Source organism: Pelmatolapia mariae, linkage group LG16_19, assembly GCF_036321145.2.
Source record: "Pelmatolapia mariae isolate MD_Pm_ZW linkage group LG16_19, Pm_UMD_F_2, whole genome shotgun sequence".
Classification (NCBI taxonomy): domain Eukaryota; kingdom Metazoa; phylum Chordata; class Actinopteri; order Cichliformes; family Cichlidae; genus Pelmatolapia; species Pelmatolapia mariae.
Window position 1 is genome coordinate 19,126,076 of NC_086241.1, and position 23,948 is coordinate 19,150,023.

Consider the following 23,948-nt stretch of genomic DNA (forward strand, 5'->3'; position numbering starts at 1 on the left):
AGAGACTTTCAGAAATACAGGGAGGCATAAAATTGTCATAGTCCCTGGGTGTTTGACTCAGTGTTTTGAGTTTTTTGCTCTTTATTTTTCAGTATAATTTATGATTGGGTTCTGTTTGAGTTTTTTTTATTCCTTGCTTTGTTGCTTTATGTTGATCTCTATGATATTCTTTTGCATATTGAGTATTTAGTTCTTCTCCGTTTTAGTTATTGAGGATTTTCTGGGGCTTGTTGTCTTTCAGTTTTCTGTCAGTTCCCCCTGTACTCTCTCTGACCCTCTGTTAGTCTGGGTTCTGTGTTTGCCTTTAACCTTTCAGTGCCTCCATTCTAGTTTAACATCTTGTTCCCTTGTTTAGTTATGCTTTGCTTCCTGTTTAATTTTGGTATATTTATAGTTGTCTGTGAAGGTTCTCAGTCATCTAGGTCATCGTAGTCTAAGGAGCTTGGAAAGAAAAGCGTCTGGACTTCTTTAAGTTGCTTGAAGACGTTTCACCTCTCATCTGAGAAGCTTCTTCAGTTCTAGGGTCAAATAGTGGAGAGTCCCAGATTTAAACCCAGTGGGAGTTTCCCCCCAAAGAGGAACAAAAGGACCCCCTGATGATCCTCTACCTAATCACATGGGCCAAGGTGTGAAAACGGGTGTGGGTCACAATCAGCCAGGGTTTCGGGTGAGCTCATTGTGAAACCTAGCCCCACCCTATCATGTGATTTCCTGAGGTCAGACGGCCCAGGATGTGAGTGGTTGTTAAGGCGTCTGGGAAGGGAACTCAAAACTGGATTATAGATGGCAGACAGTTGGTGTCGTAAGCCACCACCTCTGTTCAAAGATGGTCGTTCACAGTGGACATAAATGGTTTCTTTCACTCCTCTTTCAAACCATCTGTCCTCTCTGTCCAAAATGTGAACATCAGATGTTTATTTGTTTTTTTCTTACCCTCTCCCAGATGACCTCTTGTGCATAGCTCGAATCTCACCTTCAGTTGTTGTCTGCAAATTGTTCAGTTAATCTGGTGATTTAGCACAAGCAATAAACATTTTAATAGCAGTTAATAGTTTTATCACTGTGTGTGCTCTCACTGCTGTTGATGGATGCACATTAGAGCTTTGTAACTTTAAACTGGAGTCATTCAAACATCAAAGCTTACTAATGAAGAAGATGTGGAAATCGCTTGAGCTTGTCAAATTAATTTGATTGATTGACTGACTGATCTGTGATTCCTAGAGTGCAAAAGAGACTTCAGTAAAACGACATTTAATGACTTTCTAAATCACCAAATTGATTTGAAACCATACCTGTGGTTTCAGTAAGGTACAGTTTAACAACTTGAATTCTGTCACGGCTGCGACGTTAGTCATGTGAAGTGGAGAGAAGGACCCAAGTGCAAGCACAGATGTAGGATTTGTTATGATTTAACTTTATTTACAGAGGGGCGAAACAAACTATAAACAAGAGCTGAACATAAGAGCTGCTACACTGCAAAACCTAAACTGGAAAGACTAACTAAAACAAACCTGAAACGCTGATAGAACACAGGGAATGACAGGCAAAGATAACATTGAGGGTGACATGCAGAAAGCTACACAGAAGAAAGACCAGCAACAAGTAGAAGAAAAGACAGGACTTAAATACACACCGGAGTAATCAGGTAATGGGAGACAGGAGGGAAAAGGGGTTTGGAGAAATCAGAGCCGACGAGACAAGGGGGAGCAAAACCAGACACACTTATATAAAGCGCCTTGAGGCGACTGTTGTTGTGATTTGGCGCTATATAAATAAAATTGAACTGAATTGAACACTGCACACAGGACAGGGACTATCAAAGTAAAACGGGAAATGCAACAGGTATGCACAGACATGAGCTTAACACTAAGACATCAGACATGGCAACAGGGAGGGAACACAGAGACGTTGGACCAGGGCAGGCACAGAGACACAGAACAAAAGGAGCTCAAAATCAAAAAACAGACACCAAATTCTAAGAACAAGATCATCCTAACAAGAATTAACCTGAAACATAAGATAATAATCAAAACCAAAACCACTGAGTCCACAAGCTCAGGACCATAACACATTCATCAAATCTATTCTGCCAGCAGAGAATCAATATCATATTATGACATTTGTTAAGCATCTAAATGAATTTAATAAACGGTTTGAAATTTGTTATACTTTTTTTTTTACTGCCAATAGAAAAAGAAAAGGAATAAAATCAGGGAAACACTAAGACATTACACAGTATTAAAAAAAACATTACACCTTCACTTTGAAAAAATGCTGTATGCATCCTCCTTTTATTTAGTTTAGTTAGTCTGGTTAAAGTAAGTACTCAACGTTTACTTATTTGCTTGTAATATGTGGGCAATATACAACAAGTCACTTTATATGTATCTATATCTTTACATGATTATCAGCATATGCATAAGAAAAAGAACCCCCTAAAACCTCTACATACCATCATACCTCCTCTCAGGAGCACAGTCAGCAGCACCAGACGACACAATATCACACACTTTCACGTGCTTTGATGCAAATAGAACGGATGTCAGACTGAGAAGGAAATTGGCAACAGTCCTCTGACACATTAAATATGAACAAATGTCCCGCCCAAGAGTTCTTCAACAGTACCTCTTTGTGAACCTGTTTCTGGCTGTTACTGTGGTCAGGCTGTGTGTAGACTTTCAAGGTGTGCATAGTTTCAAGTAAAGTTTACTAATAATTTGTTACCTATATACATTTAAAATAGACTAAAACTGTTCATTAGTGCAAAACCGTAGTGCTTCCAGCATTCTCAGTACTGTTGTGTTGCTGTAATTCTGCCAGTGAACATTACTGTAATATGATTACCAGAATTATAAACAGCTGCGTCCTTTAAAAAGGCAGTTACTGCTGTTACCTCTACAGAGTCAAAGTATTTGAAAAAGCCACAAAGTGCTTTCAAAGCTTGCAAGATCCAAATACCTAGACTTTTAGGTAGTTTCTCCCACACCCTGGTAAAATAAACCACATTTAAACACATATGATGCTCCACAGGCTTTTTCCAAAAGTACTGCATTTTTGCACAGTTACCAAGCACTGTAATCTTAAAACACATGACAGCTGTTTGTGATTGTTATAAAGTATTCATTAATTATTTAGTTAAATATAGCATATTTACCATCATTACACGTGGTGCTATCCACTGGTAAATTATTTGGGTTCATTTAAGCAGTCAAACCTCACTGCCATCTCCACACCAACTCAAAAAAGAGCTCCTGTACCATCACTTTTAGCAAGCAGGTTGGGCTGAAGTACTACATATTGATAAAATATAAAGTTCCTTTTAAGTACTTAGAAGCATTTATTGAAAAGACTGAACAATCTTCACAGCAGTCCTTCAATTTCAGTATCAGGAGCATTAAAGTGTTTCTAGGTTGAGAACAGTTTTGTCCCATAGTTCCAGAACTATTGTGTAGAGGTAGTGTTTACCAGAAAGTGTTATCTGTTATGATTTACTGTAGTAACATATGCATCTCTTCTCACAAGCCCTATGTTTCAGTGGCAGTTGAATGAATTCTTGTGTCCACCAGAGGGTAGTGTTGATCCAGAAATGAGGGATTTAGCTGCAATTCTGTATCTATGCCACGTTGTATAATCTGCTTCTGTCCCATGATTAATATCATACTTTATTTTGTTATTGGCTTTAATACCGAATGTGAAAGAATCATTGAAATATATGTTTATATTATTTCCTACTTGTACCAATTTCAGAACCAAATCCTTACTCGAAAGCCAGAGTGCGTGCTGAATGTGTGGCAGCAAATACAGTCCTTATATACTGTGACATAGTCTCATTTCTCTGACTGGACATTATTAAATGGGGACTGGACCATGTTCCAGAGATCGTGGGTTGACACTGAATAATATAATAATGTTGGGATGAAACAGAAGTATGATGCAAATACATTTGTGAGCAGAACCACAGGAATTCTACAGACTTCTTGAAGGACATTCAACACTCTTCTTCGGATGTTGGCTGCTTTTTTGTCTCTATCAAGATGATCCCACACTGTTTCAATAAAGTTGAGTTTCATTGTGTGTTTTTCTTTCCAGGAAAGCTTCTATTATATATAATGAAAAATTTCAAATTTTAGTTCATCACTTGATAAGACCTGATATCCCTGATTTTAATCACAGCTCTTGTGTTATCTGACATTTTTTGTATATTCAAAATATTATTATGTGTTTTTGTTACAGAGTGCTTGTAACAAAGTGCCAGAAGATATTATTTAAAATGGGTTCTTTGCTAAGCTGTCTATTACTTGCAGATGCAACACTGGTTTATCCGCCGAGTTTGCTGCCTTTTGTTTAATGCATGAATGATTTATATTTCAGTGTTAAGTGTCTTTGTGTTCTGGGCCAGCCTTGCTGTTGTATGTTTGCTGTGTTTTAACTTTTGTACCACAGTCTTTGTGTCTATATGCAGAGCCCTGCTAACTGTGTTCACAGGCTTGTAAATCAGTCTGCAAAGTAAGAGAATAAAATATTGAGAAATGTCTTCTTTTTTGTTTTAGTGATTTGAGAGCACTGATCCAAGTATCCAATACAAATACAGCTGGACAGACAATAAAACATTTCAGTTTCACCACAGGGTCCATCAAGCTCTCAGTCATGTCACATGATTAACACCAGTTGAAAGAAGAAGAAGAGTTTGCTGTCTCAACCATTGAATAAATCAATTAATGTAGTTTTAGAGCTACTTAAGATAAAAAAAAAGAAAAAGAAACACTTAATATTTAAACACACTACCACTGCATTTACCAGGAATTTCTCATTTTTAATGGATCCGCAGTGAAGTACAGAAAGAGAAGCCAAGGACTGCTGAGTGACACTGGTGCAGTTTAATGTGAAAATAATTTATGCGTAATCAAATTCACAGTGTAAATAAAACTGCTTTGCGAAAAAAAAACCATGTTTTTTTTTTTTTTATTCCACTGTCGGTTTGTGAACATAATGGATTTAGTTTAAGTTTTAAAGTTAAACTCCAACTCATTTGACAATTTGACAACAAATGATTTTTTTAAAAAATCACCACAGTTTCTTCCTGTGCATGGATCTGGATTTTAAAATGTTCAGTTTCTGCAGTGAGCTGTTCAATAATCAACAACATTTACTTCAAAGCACATTGGTCGAGAACCTCAGGGTATCACAATTTGATTTTTTAATTGTTAGTTTCTTGACCTCTGTGTATTTTCAATGTTCACTCAGTGTGGACCGACACATTGACAGCAGTGTCTCAGTCAGTAACATTTTCCCTCCTTCACTTTCCAGTTTACAGTCTTCAGCTATGAGGGAGTGTCAGGATACACAGTGTGTGGCAGGCAGATGTGAGAATAACAGAAGGAATTAAAATACCAACAGGACACATGGCCAGAGGGAGATTAGGACACTGGATGGAGGGAGACAGAGAATATATACGAGAGGGAGTCAGGGGGGAGAGGAAACACCTGTGTACACAAACGTGATCTAACGGATGAGACAGGGGGAGCTAAACTGAACATGACGCACACAGGATGAAAAAAACTGTCAGAATAAAACAGAAAACACAAGGAACACACACTAAGACACAGACTAAATACAGGGAACACAGAGAGGACCCAGGGTGACAGAGCAAGGGACGGAAACAGCAAGGGACGGAAACAGCAAGGGACGGAAACAGCGAGCGACATAATTCAGGAGCCAAACTAGCAAATAAACATGGAGACAAGATTGACTTAACAGGTAGAGACTGAGGGAAGGACACAGAGACGGGACAAAACCGTGAAGGGGACCAAACAACCTAAACTAGAAATATAGATAAACTCAAAAGCACAAGAAAACCAAACTAAGAAACATAAGTCACACGGAGAATATAAAAATAATGTATAAACAAGACGTAAAAATCCATAAACACAAAACACCAAGTAGGGGTCCCCCCCCAGACGACCCAGGTATCAGAAAGGAGCAAAGCAAGGCAGCAGAGGCATCGCTAGACCTACGTTGGTGTCTGTATCCTGAAGTGAAAAAGTGGCCACTAGGGGGCAGTAAAAGCCAACTAAGTCTGAACATTTCTCAGCTGACTGCTTGTGCTAACTCGTCTGACAACATGGAGTCTGAATTAGAAAAGCTAGAGCTGGAGATTAAAGGAACACTGTATCAACTGACCTTAGAGCAGCTGATTAAATTATGTAATGTACTTCAAATCTCCGGACCAGGAAAAGAGTTTGTGATTAATAAAACGCGCAGTCAGCTAGTCTCACATTTAGTTAAGCACCTTGAACGCACAGAGCTGGCTACCCGAGAGGACGAAGGTATGTCAGAACTTCTTAATGTCCAGGACATTATAAGTGACATACAAATGGATAAAAAACAAAGTGTGAATGAAACAGTGGACCCAGCTGTTCAGGACCAGGAAAGCAGCCAGGAGGAGATAGAGACATTAAGACTGCTCTTACAACAAAAAGAGGGTGAAATGCATGACTTGATGAGGAATAGCATGAATCCTGCCTTAAGTCCTCGCACCCCAGTGAGAAACATTGTTCCAACAGCACCAAACAGTTCCATGTGGTGCAAAGATTTTAAGATATCAGGCCAAATAGGAGAGCCGGGGCAAAAAGACAGGCTGACATTTTCCAGTCTGGCCAGACAAATTGAAAGCGGGATCAATAGAGGCTACCCAGAATCAGAAATCACTGATGCTGTAATTCGTGCTATCACGCCAGGCTTGCAGCTAAGGAGTTATCTTGAAGGAAAAGAAAACCTCACATTACCTGCCCTTAGAAGAATCCTCAGGTCTCATTACCAGGAGAAAGGTGCCACAGAGTTATACAAACAACTTACCTCTGAGGTTCAGAGTAGTAAAGAGACACCCCAAAATTTCTTGATCAGGACAATGGACTTGAGACAGAAAATCCTGTTTGCTTCTCAGGAGGTTGAGTCCAGTCTAAAGTATGACCCAGCACTAGTCCAGAGCCTTTTCATGCATACTGTCCTGACTGGTCTTCAGAATGACAATATTAAAAGTGACCTGCAACCTTACCTCCTGCAGACAAATACTTCAGATGAGTTGTTGCTTGAGAAGGTAAATATTGCAGTCGCAAATGAAAAAGAAAGACAGGACAAAAAGAAACACGCCGCTCCATCACGAGTAACAGCTGTAAATACTGTCCAGTCTAATGATTCCCCAGTGGGAAAGAGAAGCACAGCCCAAGAGAAACCAGCTCCTCTACCCCCTGATCTTCTAACAGAAATAAAAGAAATGCGTGCTGACATGGTGCTGCTGAAAGACTTGAGGGCTGAAGTTTCCCAAATCAGAGAAACCATTCAAAAGACAACCCCAGCACCTCAGCAGCCTTTCCCCATTAAGGCTGAACAAAACTGCATGCCATTTTACCACCAGCACTCTCCTGCAGCAGCACAGGAATACCACTCAGCACATGGACCTGGGCATGTGCATGGGACAGCACAGTTTCAACAAAGATTTGCACCACAGCGATATTATCCCTCACCACGTCACCGTCCCAGATGTTTTGCATGTGTGCAGGCAGGTGAGGAATATTGTCAGCATTGCTTTAGGTGTGGGAGTAGTGAGCATTTCCGTGCAGGTTGTAAAGCACCTAGACTGACCAAATCAGATAAAGGGAGCCCTTTAAACTAAGGGAGGTTGCTCCCACGGGACATGGGGCAACCGACAGCATTGAAAAGTCCCAATATTGTGCTAACTGTGAGGGAAAGGAAGAGAGTATGAAGTTAAAATGTTGTTCTGTCTGTAAAATAACATTGTACTGCTCAAAAGACTGTCAAGAGACACACTGGTCTGTGCACAAAAGATACTGTAAGCCATATACATGTTCATCTATTAAGAAACAGGAAACACAGTCAAGTTGCAAATCAAAGTGTAGGAAAAGCAGTAATTCAGTGAAGACGCCTACTGTAAAAGACCTTGTAGGAGAGAAATGTCTCATTCAGTGCTTTCTGCACAACCAAAGAATCCAGGCACTTTGGGACACAGGTTCACAAATTTGTGCTGTAGATGCAGCCTGGAAACAGACCCATTTGCCTGATGTCCAACTAAGAGATATAGCAGAACTAGTAGACCCACTTGAACCACTGCAACTTGAAGCAGCCAATGGGACGGAAATACCATATATTGGTTGGCTCAAGGTAAGCTTCAGACTTACTGCTAATGATGAAGATCTGCTAATACCTGTGTTAGTATTAAAAGGCAACCAACAGGCATGCCCCATAATTGGCTTCAATGTGATTTCACACCTAGTTGCAAACAGAGTACAGGATCAGACAAACAATAAGAATAAAGAGAAACTCATGAAAACAGTAAAAGTAGCTTTTCCTCACCTCAGAAAGAGTAGGGCAAGCGCTTTTGTTAATGCAGTGACAGTGGGACAGCCATGTGAACACAGTGTAAGAACAACAAATGAGAGGGTTGAAGTGCCTAAACACAGCTCCATCCAAATCGAGTGTCGAGTGCAAGCCCCACCTTTCAAAGAAGATAGAACTCTGATCTTCGAGCCTCATGAGAACCCACAGTGGCCTGAAGGACTCGAGTTCTGTGATACCCTTGTTTTAGTAAAGACTGGTATGACACCAAAAATTATCATTAGTGTACAAAATCCCACTAGCCATGACATCACACTGTCAAGTAGGACTGTTATTGGGACTGTGCAGTCTGTTGCATCAATATATCCTGCTAATGTATTCAAAACTGACTGCCTTCCTGCTGCATCAGTCTGTCCCATCCAGGCTAAGAGCTCAGGTGAGAACACACCTAAAAGTGAACAATGGGACCCACCTGTCGACTTGACTCACCTGAATGACCACCAGAGACAAGCTGTTAGTCAGATGTTAAGAGAAGAATCAGATTCATTCTCTAAATCTGATGATGACATAGGCTGTGTTGAAAACTTGCAAATGAACATTTCATTGAAAGATAATGAGCCAGTCACACGGACTTATCTCTCTGTACCAAAACCCTTGTATCAGGAAATGAAAAACTACCTACAGGACCTAATAGCTCAGGGGTGGGTGGAAAAATCAAACTCATCTTACTCCTGTCCGGTAGTCTGTGTGAGGAAAAAAGACGGTACACTGCGCTTGTGTATTGACTACCGAGAGCTGAATAGGAAGACTCACCCAGACCGCCACCCCATCCCCAGAGTACAAGACATCATGGACAACTTAGGTGGCAACACTCTCTTTTCTCTACTGGACCAGGGTAAAGCATACCACCAGGGGTTCATGGGCAAAGACAGTAAACACCTAACAGCTTTTGTGACCCCCTGGGGCCTGTATGAGTGGGTCAGAATCCCATTTGGACTGATGAATGCTCCGGCAGCATTTCAACGCTGCATGGAGGAGTGCTTAGAAGGGTTAAGGGATGAAATATGTGTGCCTTACCTCGATGATGTCCTTGTCTTTAGCAGAACGTTTGAGGATCATGTTGAGGACGTCAGGAAAGTGCTGCGCCGACTCAGGGAGTACGGAATCAAACTCAAACCAAGGAAGTGTGACCTGTTTAGGACAGAAGTGAGGTACCTTGGCAGGATTGTGTCAGCAGAGGGAAGCAGGATAGACCCCGCAGACACCGCTGCTGTAACAGCTTTGAAAAACAAACGGCCAGGTACTGTTGGTGAACTAAGAGCAATGTTGGGCCTACTAAGTTATTACAGACAATACACCAAGGATTTTGCCAGAATTGCAAATCCTCTGTATGCCTTGCTCAAGGGACCTGCAGATGCTGAGACCCAGCGAAACACAAGATTAAAGTGGCAAACAAAGCGAAACAGGTGTAGTGTCCCTTCGAGTACACCTATTGAGTGGACTGACATGCACCAGTTAGCACTAGAGCAGTTGATAGACTGTCTAACTCAGCCCCCTGTTCTAGGCTTTCCAGAATTTTCACAGCCATTCACCCTCCACACTGATGCGTCAAACCAGGGATTAGGTGCCGTGTTGTACCAAAAGCAGAATGGAAAGCTTCGTGTGATTGCTTATGGTTCCCGCACTTTAACTGCAGCTGAGAAGAATTACCATCTGCATTCAGGCAAGTTAGAGTTTCTTGCTCTCAAGTGGGCTGTCACAGAAAAATTCCGTGATTACCTATATTATGCACCATTCTTCACCGTGTACACCGACAATAATCCACTTACCTATGTACTGTCCACTGCCAAATTGAATGCAACAGGGTGTCGATGGGTAGCAGAACTGGCAGATTTTCACTTCACAATTAAATATCGCCCTGGTAAAGAAAATGTGGACGCAGACAGCCTCTCCAGAATGCCAGTAGACATGGAAACGTTTATGAATGAATGCACAGAGGAAATGGCATACGATGTAATTGGAGCAACCACACAGGCAGTGGAAAGGCAGGATGACTCCAATGTGTCATGGTCCATGGGTGTCTCAGTCAGGTGTTCAGCCATGGCCACAGATGTTTCCAACATTCCACTGACAAAAGGCCAGATCAAACAGGACCAGAGAAGTGATCCGACTATTGGACCTGTAATTCAGTGTAAACTAACACAGGAAAAACCATCACGTTCAGAACTAAGACAGCTCAGCCCACAGGTCATATGTCTCCTGAGGGAGTGGGAGAAATTGGAGATGGATGAGAATGGGATCTTGCACAGAAAAACAGCAAACAGAAAACAGTTGGTCCTACCAGAAATACACAAAAGTACTGTATTAAAGGAGCTACATGATGAAATGGGCCATCAAGGTGTAGAGAGAACATTGTCACTGATACGGGACCGGTTTTACTGGCCCTATATGCAACAGGAAGTAGAGGATTATGTGACCAGAAGGTGTATTTGCATAAAAAAGAAGAAGCCTTGTCATGAGAGCAGAGCACCACTGACTAATATTGTCACTACTCAACCATTTGAACTTGTCTCAATTGATTTCCTGCACCTTGACAAGTGCAAAGGGGGTTATGAATACATCCTTGTAGTCATTGACCATTTCACACGCTTCGCCCAAGCGTATGCCACCACTTCCAAATCAGGTAAAACGGCTGCAGACAAAATCTTTAATGACTATGCTTTAAGGTTTGGCTTTCCAGCACGAATACATCATGATCAAGGTGCTGAATTTGAAAATCATCTGTTTGCACAACTGAAAAACTACTGTGGAGTTGCTGGGTCCCGGACTACTCCTTACCATCCCCAAGGGAATGGACAAGTGGAGCGGTTTAATAGGACACTACTCCAGATGCTGAAAACACTCTCGGAGAGTCAGAAAACTAACTGGAAGGACTCGCTTAACAAACTGATTTATGCCTACAATTGTACCCGCAGCGAGGTAACTGGATTTTCCCCTTTTTACTTGTTATATGGACGCTCCCCACGATTGCCAATCGACATGCTGTTCAGCTTGACCTCAGAACAAGGAGATGGCAATCATCATGACTACATGGTAAAATGGAAACAAGGCATGGAAGAAGCATATGAGATCACCAGAGAAAACGCTCATAAAGCAGCTGTAAGAAGTAAAAGACATTATGACAGCAAGGTGAAGAGCTCAGTATTACAGCCAGGTGATCGTGTTTTAATAAGGAACATGACACCTCGAGGAGGTCCAGGCAAGCTGAGGAACCACTGGGAGGATGTGGTTCACACAGTCGTTCGTCAGGTCAGCAGAGATATCCCAGTTTATGAACTCAGACCTGAGAAAGCAAAAGGGAGATCAAGGATATTGCATCGCAATCTTCTTCTGCCATGTGACCTGTTGAAACTGAAGTGCGACCACGAACAAGAAAAAGAGCTGTGGAGACAAGTGAGGAAGTGGAACAAGCTGAGGAAGAGGATGAGGATGATGAGTACTATCCAGTGTCATCTCAGCAGCCATTTGAGCCACTTTACCCTCCGACACTGACTCCTATGAGCACTGATAAACCAGCCAAACACCTTCAAACAGTGGAAAACATGTCATCTGAGCCAGAGAATGAACATGAAGTACTGAACCAATGTGAACAACTACCTGACCAACAGGAAAATTATGTTGAGGAACCATCAGTGGAGGAACCCGTTCCTGTGCCTGTTCCAGACAAACACAGCAGGACCAGTGAACAAGAGTATCATCGACTGAGTAGAGAGCGCAAGCCACCAAAGATCTTCACATATGATCGGCTTGGTTCACCAGCTTGTTATAATCTGAGAACACCATCACATCATACACACTTCATGGTTCCACAGACTGTTCAGGCACACTGCCACTGATAACTGTATGGACTTGAGTGAAAAGACACATTGTGATCACACACAAAACACAATACTGAACAGAGACAATCTACTTACACTCCACACCAACCACAAGTAAATGGACTGTTTAACACGGAAATCATATTCAAAGTGACTTTTGGACATTGAACAGATTCATATTGAGCTTGCAGCTTAACACACACATCCAAAGCACACCACATGGCTACAGCATGTTGTATCACTCTCATGGACATTTGTCAAAAGAGAGAGTGACTGCTTTGACAAGCTGCACTGAAAGGACTTTGTTTACAAGCCAGCAGCAGACTGTGTTAATGTAACTGCATGGACACTGAAATTCATACAGACTGTATGAGAACACTGAAAGACTTTGGGTAATAACCCACACTAAAGAATGTATGAAAAGAGTTCCAGCTTGTGAAACTATTCTTGTAGAGTGCATATAAGGTACAAGAAACACTTATAGTATGCAATGATTTATTGTATGCGGTTTTGGTGATATTAATGGTCTTAACTCCACGTTTGTGCTAAATGTTAAACATTTGGATGTTGAGGACAACATCTATTCTGAGGGGGAGTATGTGGTGGATCATAAATTTGATTAGTTTTGGAGTTGTACATCTCTGTTCCTTACATTTCATGTCATGCCTTTATTAATGTTTTATTTGTTGCTTTGACTGTTTTCGAATAGAATATGCAGTGGGAATATAGAGGGAGATAAGTAGTGAAAGTTTTGCCTGGGTTGATTGTGCGTTGATCCATTGGTAATGCCTCAGGGCTCCAGTAGGTGTGTTCGCGCGCCTCCTTCACTCAATACAGACGAGTGAGAGCTGCGTGTCTGTGCCATTCTTTCACCTCTCCTCACTATTTCCCCTGTTTAAGGTAACTGCCATGCACAGAACTGTATAAATGTGTGTTACTGTTGATTATTACGTTATCATTGTTCATTGTAGCGAAAGATGTGAATTGCAGACTGTTTTTGGCTGAGAAGTTCCAGTTAAACGCTGTTGCTGTGTATGCTAGTTTTCGCTATTACTTCGCCATATTGTGTGAAGATTTTTCTGTTACTACCTGTATAAGTTAACTACTGAAAGACATGTAGTACTTAAAGTATTATTTCATTGCTGTGGAAAGTTAGTGACTGTGTCAGCTAACATGTGCGAGTTAAAAAGATGTTTTTGTCTAATGCTCCAGTTCGTGTTATCTAAAGTATTTTCATAAACTCAATACAGACGAGTGAGAGTGAGAGCTGCGTGTCTGTGCCATTCTTTCACCTCTCCTCACTATTTCCCCTGTTTAAGGGCACAACACCTTGTCTAGGAATGGTTCCATCAGCCTCATCACTACATTTTCAGACAGTCTCTCCCCACTGGGACGATTGGGGTCCTTGCCAAGATATGGGAGGACATTGCAAATGTACTTGGATTTTAGGTCGCAGGCCATCCAAAACTTGATCCCAAACTTGTCAGGTTTACTTGCAATATACTGCAGGAAACAGCACCGAGTCTTTGATGGGAAGAGCTGTTCATCAACGGTGATATGTAGACCAGGGTTGTAGCACGTGATGCAGTTGGTGACAAATGATCCCCACACACTGGAAATTGCAGCGAACTTATCAGTCTTTGCTCGATCACTGCGGGTGGACCTGTCATCAAAGCGTAGGTGTTGCATGATGTCTTGGAAGCGGTTACGCGGCATAGTTCCAATGATCTGCGGGTTTCCCAGGTTTGCTGACCAGCAGTCACGTAGTGATGGAACCCTAGTAACCCCCCGCAAGATGACAATTGAAATAAATGCCATTAGTTCAGGGAGGTCCATGAACCAATGAACATCCTCCGTTTGCTGTGCATGTTGAATAGTCCATTCTTGAATGCTATGAAGCATGTCAAGAGTGATGAAACACAGGAAGCTCTGAAGGCGACTCAAGATACTTTTCCTGGCCTTAGCCTTTGGCTCTCCATCTGCAGCGTACGCTTCTATTGGGGTGAAAGGGAGACAGGTCCCCACCTGTTCTTCACGCCACACTGTGCCATCTTTCGCTGTCTCAGTCCCCAAACAAGCTCTCTTTTTAGGTTGAGAAGCAGTCTCCTCATCTGCAGTGTGAACAAATTCAAATTGTGAGCAATGGGAAGGTCAAACGAAATTGCAAATGCATGCATAGATACTAATTATAATTCCAGTATCTCCTCCTCTGTATCGGAATAATGTCTGAAATATCTTACTTACTACATCCACTTCCTTGTTTGAAATGAAATAGGAAATAGTATGAAATGAAGCCTAACCTGAAGAGCTAGTAACCCTAACTCTAGTTGTATCTCTTTATTTAGGAAGATATTTCATTTCATATCATTTCCTAATAATTAGTATCTATGCATGCATTTGCAATTTCGTTTGACCTTCCCATTGCTCACAATTTGAATTTGTTCACACTGCAGATGAGGAGACTGCTTCTCAACCTAAAAAGAGAGCTTGTTTGGGGACTGAGACAGCGAAAGATGGCACAGTGTGGCGTGAAGAACAGGTGGGGACCTGTCTCCCTTTCACCCCAATAGAAGCATACGCTGCAGATGGAGAGCCAAAGGCTAAGGCCAGGAAAAGTATCTTGAGTCGCCTTCAGAGCTTCCTGTGTTTCATCACTCTTGACATGCTTCATAGCATTCAAGAATGGACTATTCAACATGCACAGCAAACGGAGGATGTTCATTGGTTCATGGACCTCCCTGAACTAATGGCATTTATTTCAATTGTCATCTTGCGGGGGGTTACTAGGGTTCCATCACTACGTGACTGCTGGTCAGCAAACCTGGGAAACCCGCAGATCATTGGAACTATGCCGCGTAACCGCTTCCAAGACATCATGCAACACCTACGCTTTGATGACAGGTCCACCCGCAGTGATCGAGCAAAGACTGATAAGTTCGCTGCAATTTCCAGTGTGTGGGGATCATTTGTCACCAACTGCATCACGTGCTACAACCCTGGTCTACATATCACTGTTGATGAACAGCTCTTCCCATCAAAGACTCGGTGCTGTTTCCTGCAGTATATTGCAAGTAAACCTGACAAGTTTGGGATCAAGTTTTGGGTGGCCTGCGACCTAAAATCCAAGTACATTTGCAATGTCCTCCCATATCTTGGCAAGGACCCCAATCGTCCCAGTGGGGAGAGACTGTCTGAAAATGTAGTGATGAGGCTGATGGAACCATTCCTAGACAAGGGCAGAAATGTTACCACGGACAATTTCTTCACATCGCTTTCACTTGCGCAAAAACGTCTTAGACGGAAAACCACCATCCTCGGCACAGTCAACAAGATTCGCCGGGGAAATTCCTCAATCCGCTAGATACTCAGATCGCAATGAATTCACCACTCAGGTAGGCTGCAGGTCTTTTGTGGTTCTATGTTTATGTGTTTCATTGTGTGTAAAAGTGCTATGGAAATAACAATTTATCTTATTTCTTAGGTGTTTTCAACCTCTGCTGCCACGCTGACGGCGTATGCGGCCAAACGGAAGAAGACAGTCTATATTCTTAGCAGCATGCACAGCGTGGTTCAGACTGATAACACCACCAAAAGGAAGCCAAACACTGTCACCCTTTACAACACCACAAAGTGTGGCGTGGATGTGATGGACCAGATGGTGCGGGAGTACACGGTCCGCAGAGGAACACGGCGCTGGCCAGTTGCCGTGTTCTATAACATGATTAACATGGCAGCACTGAATGCACATGTGCTGTATCAAGCATGCACCGGGACGCAGGAAAGACGGGTGGACTTCCTGGTGCAGCTTGCAAAAGAGTTGGCTAACTCTCATATGGCTGGGAAGAAGGCAAGAAAAGAACAGTTGCTTCGGACACAACCCTCCACACCTAGCCCTGGAAAAAGAGCCACGTGTCAGGTCAAACACAAATGCAAGAACAATCATGCCACTGTGCGATGCGTTCACTGCTACAGATGCACATGTGGTAAATGCAGACTACAGATACCATGGCAGTGCCAGGATTGTGAGTGATTGCTGAAAATGTTGAAATGTACTCACTCACTTTTTATTGTTATTTGTAAATATGTGTACAAATGGTTGTTTTTTTTTGTTTTGTTTTGTTTTTTGTACTGTTTTATCAATAAATCTCAGCAACAAAGGAAATACACCCATGTGTGTTGATTTCTCCCTAAGGCAAACTGAAACACAAGTTTCCTTGTGGCTCAGGAAACTAACCACTCCAAGTGGTTCAGCATGGCCCCACCTTATTTACATAACAAAAGCAGCTGTTCACAGGTGATTAAGGATATTAGCTAAAAGCCTACCAGCCATTTGGCTCGACGGCGGATTTTAACACTAGATTTACTATCCTGCGCAAATTTGCGTAACTTCCCTAAACCCAACACCCCCTAGAATTACTGGCTTTTTTATTTTCTGGTGCAAGTCCCGAGGTGTTAAGCACCCCTGCTGAGATTTTCACAGGTCGTCAGCTTGTTTCTCCTACAGCTTTTGTTGTGCAAACCACCCATTATCCTTGAGGCCTGGCACATTTGCATTTGCTCACTCAGAGTTGCTCAGATCCAAGGCAGGCCAAACCTCTGTGTTACAACTTTCAGAAATGCCTGGTAGAAATGCTTCAACTTACTCATGAGATTTTGACCACATTTCTTGCGGAAGTCACAGCTATACTGAATGCATGACCGTTGTTGCCAGCTGCAAGAAATGCTTGGTAGGGAACAGCTGTTCCCTACCAAGGTTCGTTGTCCATTCACACAGTATATTGCAACCAAGCCAGACAAATTTGGGATCAAGTTCTGGATGGCCACGGATTTGGACACCAAATATGTCTGCAGTGCATCTCCTTACTTGGGAGTCGTCAGAAGGGAGAGAGGCTGGCAGAGAACGTGGTCATGAAACTGATGGAGCCGTTTTTGGATGATGGGAGAAATGTCACAACGGACAGTTTCTTTACTTCACTGTCACTGTCGCACAGACTGCTGCAGCGCAAAACAACGTTACTGGGCACGGTGAATAAATTCCTTGAGGAATAACTTCCTCAACTTGCAGAAGATATTGCAAAGCGAGAGGTATTCTCCACTTCAGTGCTTAGAAGTGGCAGTGTCTCCTTGACAATTTATGCACCTAAAAAAACCAAGACTGTGTGTGTTCTAAGTTTCATGCACCAAGACGTGACGATCGGTGACGGCAGAAAGAGGAAACCCAACACGATAACAGACTATAACCACATGAAGGTATGTGAATGTGTGTACAATTTTATACCAGTGCTACAATGTTTTCTGATGTGTGCTATACAGGCCTATAGAAAAAAACATATACTCATGACTCTCTCTCTCTGCTTTTACAGTGTGGTGTAGACGTGTTGGACCAAATGGCATGGATGTATTCCGTAAGATCAGCAACACGCAGGTGGCCAGTAGCGGTTTTCTACAATATGCTGGACCTGGCGGCAGTGAATGCCACATTTTGTACAAGGCATGTACAGGGTGGACAGGTAAAAGAAGATTGTTTCTGAGTCTTCTAGCTCAGAAACTTCGTTGCCGATTCATGCAGCACAAGGAAATATTACAACGCAGACAACGCAGTGCCAGGTGCAAGAGAGCTGCAACAGGAATCGCAGCAGGTTTACCTGTGCAACATGTCAGAAATTCACCTGTGCCAAATGCAGGGATGATGGACACTGGGTCTGCAAACGCTGTAAAGTTTCAAACACTTTGAAATAAAACAGACTTGTGTACTCATATATTGTGAATGTGTGTCTTTTGTATGTAGGTTGTAACACAGAGGTTTGGCCTGCCTTGGATCTGAGTAAACAAATGACAAACAACAACACAAACACACACACACACACACACACACACACACACACACACACACACACAGACACACACACACACAGACACACACACACACACACACACACACACACACACACACAGCAAATCTGCATTTATTTGTCCCACAAGTGGAAAATCTGCATTGTCATTGCAAAAAAGTGGACAGAGCACGGTATAGAAAGTGCACTATACAAACAATCTGGAAACATATATATATGGACACGAGTATTCAAAAATATTGGTGTATGTATACACACACACATCTATCTGTGTGTGTGTATATATATATATATACACACACACACACACATCTATATATATACACACACATCTATCTGTGTGTGTATATAGATATAGATATATAGATATAGATATATATATATATATGATATAGATGTGTCTGTGTGTATAACTAGACTTTATGCATATTATATAAGGTGTGGCTATATAAATATATAAATATATGTACAACTCTGTGTATATATGTTTATGGCCAGGCATCCAATGTAGTGACAAGGATTGACAAGAACTAATATTGCATATGAGAAATATTGCACATAGAAACTACCATAGTGTATAGTACGCTGCAGGTAAGGAAGGAAAGTAGCCTTGCAGGGAAGGAAAGACCTGAATCTCTCATGGTTAGGGGTTGGGGGAGGGTGTGTTTGCACAACAAAAGCAGGAGAACAATGGAGCTGAAGACTTGTGAAAATCTCAGCGGGGTGCCAAGAGGTGTTAAGGTCGGGGGGAATTTACGCAAATTTGCGCAGGTTAGTAAATCTAGTAGTAGGGACTTGCACCAGGGAAAAAAGGCTCAGTAATTCTAGTGTTAAAGGTAGAAAAGCCAAATGGCTGCTCTCTGGGACTTCTAGTGTTAAGAAGTGAGGGTGAATAAAAGAAAAAAGCTGCACAAAGGCATTAAATGTGCTTCACTCCTTCAGCCTTCAGAACAGGAACAAACTGCAGCACACTGCGTCAGTGTGCTCTAAAATCATTGGACTGCCTGTCAGAACTCTGGCACAGGTTTTCAGCCAACAGGCCCTTAGACAGGCAGCCAAAATCATCAACGACCCCTCTCACATTCTTCACCCCGCATTTCAATGGCTTCCCTCTGGGGAAGCCAGAGGGAAATGCAGCCTCCGCTGCATTTCCTGCAGGACTGAGAGGAGGAGAGCCACCTCTGTCCCCAAAGCCACTCTGCTTTTTAACTCCAGCCGATAAGAACATTTCCCACACCAGAAACATAAACTACACTCTTCTTATACTACTGACACTTTATTCACTTTTAGTCACTTACAGTTATTTATTCACCTTTCAGTCACTTTAATTTTAAAACTGTGTAATTTTAAAACTGTGTATACTGTATATTCTGTGTATCTATTATTTCACTCCTATTGCCTGTTCTTATTGTCCTTATCTTCAACGTATGCTGCTCAGTTGTTTGTTAATTGCCCCTTGGGGATAAATAAAGTGTTCTGATTCTAATGATTCTGATTCTGATTCTCTTGGTTCCTCCCTCTTTCACAATTACACACTGGAATGAGTCCTCTGAAATGTAACAGAGAATTCAAAAATCAAACACAGAACTGCATAAACCCTGAACTGAGGAAATACTGATGTCAAAATAATGTTTCATACATGTTTGAATCCTGTCATGTCAGGCAAAACCATAAATCTTGGTTTAGTTTCAAGGAGTAATCCTTTCATACACATTCAGAGTTGTCACTGGCTCACTTACAATCGCCTTGGTCTGAAAACAGCATATTAGGTTTCTTGGTCTTTGTTAGAAAAATCCTCTTATTAAGTGAGACAGACAGAGTAGCGAGTTCAAACATGTTTATTTCACTTGCAAGGAAGCAAAAGCAAACACCATGAATGTCTATGTGAGTTCTCATTGGGGCAATCCTGTGTGTTTCATTTACACACTTCTTCCAGAATTAGCCTGGAAACAGATATGTGTGTGACACTCCAACAGAAAAGCAGTTCAGTTACACGATGTAATCGTACAACAGATAGCAGATCAGCCACAACAAGGCCTGAGAAAAGAGCAGATTAGAGGGTCAGAGAGACAGATACATTCCTTCAGCTTACTGTAAATAGTGATGCATAACTTTAATAATATTTCTATCATTTCCCTCCTGTTCAGGCTACACTCTTATATGATATTTACACAAATGCACTGTACTGTGTTTCTCTGCTTATACTTATCTCTCTTATCTCTTATCTCTCTCCTGTCTAGATTTTCAGCTTAACTGTCATTATTGAATTACACTTCAGTACTGTCCATAGCATCATCACAGGTCATCTTTTTAGTTGTTCTCTTTTTGCCCTATCTGGTAATACATTTAGATGGTCTTGGTTAGAGCAGTGTCAATTAGCCTCTGGAATAATTTTTTCAGGCAGGGAATGAAGCAGCATCCACAGACAGTCAACAAGGCAGCTGCAGAGACTAAAAGAGAAGAAATACTACCACTGCATCTACCAAACTACTGCTCCATGGACGTTTTGAATGGGTCAGCTCATCTAAAGCCATTCTATTCTGCCAAGTCATCAGAGAAGTTGCACGCAGTCAGAGATCCCCTTCACTCATCCCGAGTGTGACTCAGAAATCTCTGTTGATTATAATCAACAATCCAATCTACGTTTTTATAAATTGTCACCCACCAGAAAAAGACTGACTCAAGCCATGCAGGTATTTGATTTCTAGCTTTAAACTCATTGGGCACTCCCTTTGGAACACAGATGGCGTCCATGTACACACCTCAAAACTAGGGAACGAAAATGCATGATGAGAGAAGCTTAGTGTGCAGGTTCCTTTCCAGTCAGAGGGGAGTCTAACTCTCAGCTTATGACCCCAGCAAAACCACCACACATCACCCCTTCTGCTGGTATGGTTAACAAACCAATCCTATGGTAAGGGGAAGTAGCTCATGTCACATCATAGGTGACATTGTATCAAGTGATGCAAAGATTTACATGTCTCGATCGGGGGCAGTAAAATACTTCTAAACAACTGCAGAACAAGTGCTAGGCTGGCTGGACCCATACCTGATGTCAGCTGAAATGATAATGTGGCCTGGGTTGGTCTAGCAGGTGCAAATGCCACACACCTCGAAACATTAGCTTGGGAGATGGTCGAAAACACAATCTAACAACTTATTTTTCTAAACGTAACCCGTCTGTATCTCTAACACTTCTTTAGCATTTGTTATAATTAGGGTCATTTCTACTGTGAGATTTGTGTATTGGAAATACAGGAACTGTGTCAGTGATTTACTATTTTAAACAATGAAAACGGGCCGGTGCCTGATGCCCAAATACCCAATGCATCCAACCCTGTGTCCCTTATTTCAACATTTTTCAAATATATTATGCCCTTATGTTCTTAACCTACTTTCTTTATAATGGTGAGGCGACCCTTTATTCTGTGTGTCCCCAGTCAGGGCCTGTATTAGACACTACAAGACCCCAAGCATTACAATAACATTTGCCTGTCATTTGACTGTGCTGATGTCTCCTTATTTTAATTTAGATTTCCCCTTTTCCCCACAAACACAAACATTTTCTGTATGGAGAAACTTTGTGATTAAAAAAAGCTGTGATAAAAAGGCCCATTGGAATATGTACTGTGGTACGACCTTACTGAATTAGCTGCTTTTCAGCTCACATGATTACATGATTCAGTCTTTTGCAATAATGGTGTAACAGCGCCCTTTATATCAGTCAACAAGTCATCATTTAGTCTGGACCTTTGCTCTGCTCATCTTTCTGAAATTCTCTCTGTCTATTGGGACAAACTAATATTGACTGCACATGCTTTTCAGCTCCATCTCTTTGCCTTGCCAATTGGTTCATGGGGACAGACCATCCCCCATTTTGTTACAAGTGGTTCAAACAGGAAAAAAAGAGAAAGACTGCTTATGAAGGTTCCTTTTTTTTTTTTTGCCTGTCCCGGTTGGTTCTTTAGCCATCAGAATTATTGTCTGACGGCCAACAAAGTTACCCAACGGATTTACTCTACCAAGTGGATCATCACGGCATTGCCGTATTGGTCCATTTGATTGACCTTTGTATTATTATTTTATTTTATTTTATTTTCAGTTGTTACAGACAGGACAGACATAGCTGGGGGATAGGAAAGGGAGAAAGAAAGAGAGGAAGGAAAAAGAAAAACAGAGGGGAAAAGGGACAGTAAGAAAGGGCACTTAAAATGAAAATATCTCCTAGATCACCTGTTGAGAGAGTAAGAAAAAAAGAGAAAACAAGCAAAAAGAGAGCAGCATAATAAACAAAACACCATCGCTTTAATCTAGCTAAGTGTAAATAACAGTACTAGATATTGAATGTTGTTGTGCAGCACGCAGGACTGACAGCGCACAATGTGCTTTGAGGTAGCAGCCAAGAAAGGTTTAGTTTTTGTCAATGAACAGCGAATACCCGTGTGCACACCTGTGAGCACACCTGTGTGGATCAGCGGGTTTGTATTCAAAAGGTTTATCCATGTAAAGATCTGCTAGAGGGTGTGGGGAGCCATGGCCCCATCCCCCAGGGCATGAAGCAGGCATGGAGGAGATCCAGGCCCCAGACATCCAGAGGCTCCCAGTGCAAGAGCCCAAGGTGGATCATCGGAGGGGCATCTGTGCCACCCTCCTGGAAAGAGCTGAAGAGAGCCCCAGATGAGCTGTCACCTAGCAGCCACGGAGTAGAAGCCAGTTTTTTTTGTTGTTTTTTTTATGAATATTCAAACATAACTGAAGATTAGCTTTGAAATTGCCACTGTCCCTTTTCCCTTCTGTTTTTCTTTTCCTTCCTCTCTTTCTTTCTCCCTTTCCTATCCCCCAGTCATGTCTGTCCCATCTGTAACAACTGAAAATAAAATAAATAATAACAACAAAGGTTGATCAAATGGACCAATACGGCAATGCCATGATGATCCATTTGGCAAAATAAATCCATTTGGTATCCTTGTTGGTCTTCAGACAACAATTCTGACGGCTAAAGAACCAAATGGGACAGACAAAAAAAAAAAAAAAAAAGCTTTGAAATTGCCAGCTCTGGCCATGGATCACATAAGCAAAAACTGAGAGGAGGCTGGTTGGCTTAATAGTCACAGGAAGAACTGGACCGAGTGACTGACCTGGTTAATTAGTGGAAAATGAAATCATAGATAGAATTTTCTGATCCTGAATCACTGAAAACATGAATTTCAATGATCAGCGAGACAGCCATTATAAAACTGCAAGGCATCTGCAATGCCTCCAGAGAGGAGTCTATTTCTATCTCTGCAGGGTACAGAAACCTTCTGAGCCTTCTTAAATTCTGGTGGTGTCTGGAGTTATGCCTTCATTTACAGAGGCAGTGAACTCTGTTTTTATGGTTGTTTATGACGTCACTGAACCTCTCAGTTGTTCAGGACAACTTGTACCGTCCTACACAGTGCGGCTGATAGCCCCTAGAGATACACCAGGAGGATATAATTCTCACATTGTTAATAATGGACCAAACAAGGCATGTGGGTGTCTTATGCCCAGTAAGACATGCACGTGCATGTCTTTAGATTGTGGGAAGAAACCACGGTACCCGCAGAGAATCCATGTGAACATGGGGAGAACATGCAAAATCCACACAGAAAAGACCGAGCTAGATGGAAGAGTCAAATTCAGGACCTTCTTGCTGTGAGGCATAAGTGCTAATTACCATGCAATAAGCTGCTTGTCCAAAGAAACATGATAACAGCACAGTATGTCAAATCCACTAAATCACTAAAATTAATATTAAATCAGCATTTAATGTTGCCATGGTTCCCTCCTCAATCGCACCTTAAAAAAGCCTTAAATTGCTGAAAAGAAATCCTGAGTCAGACAA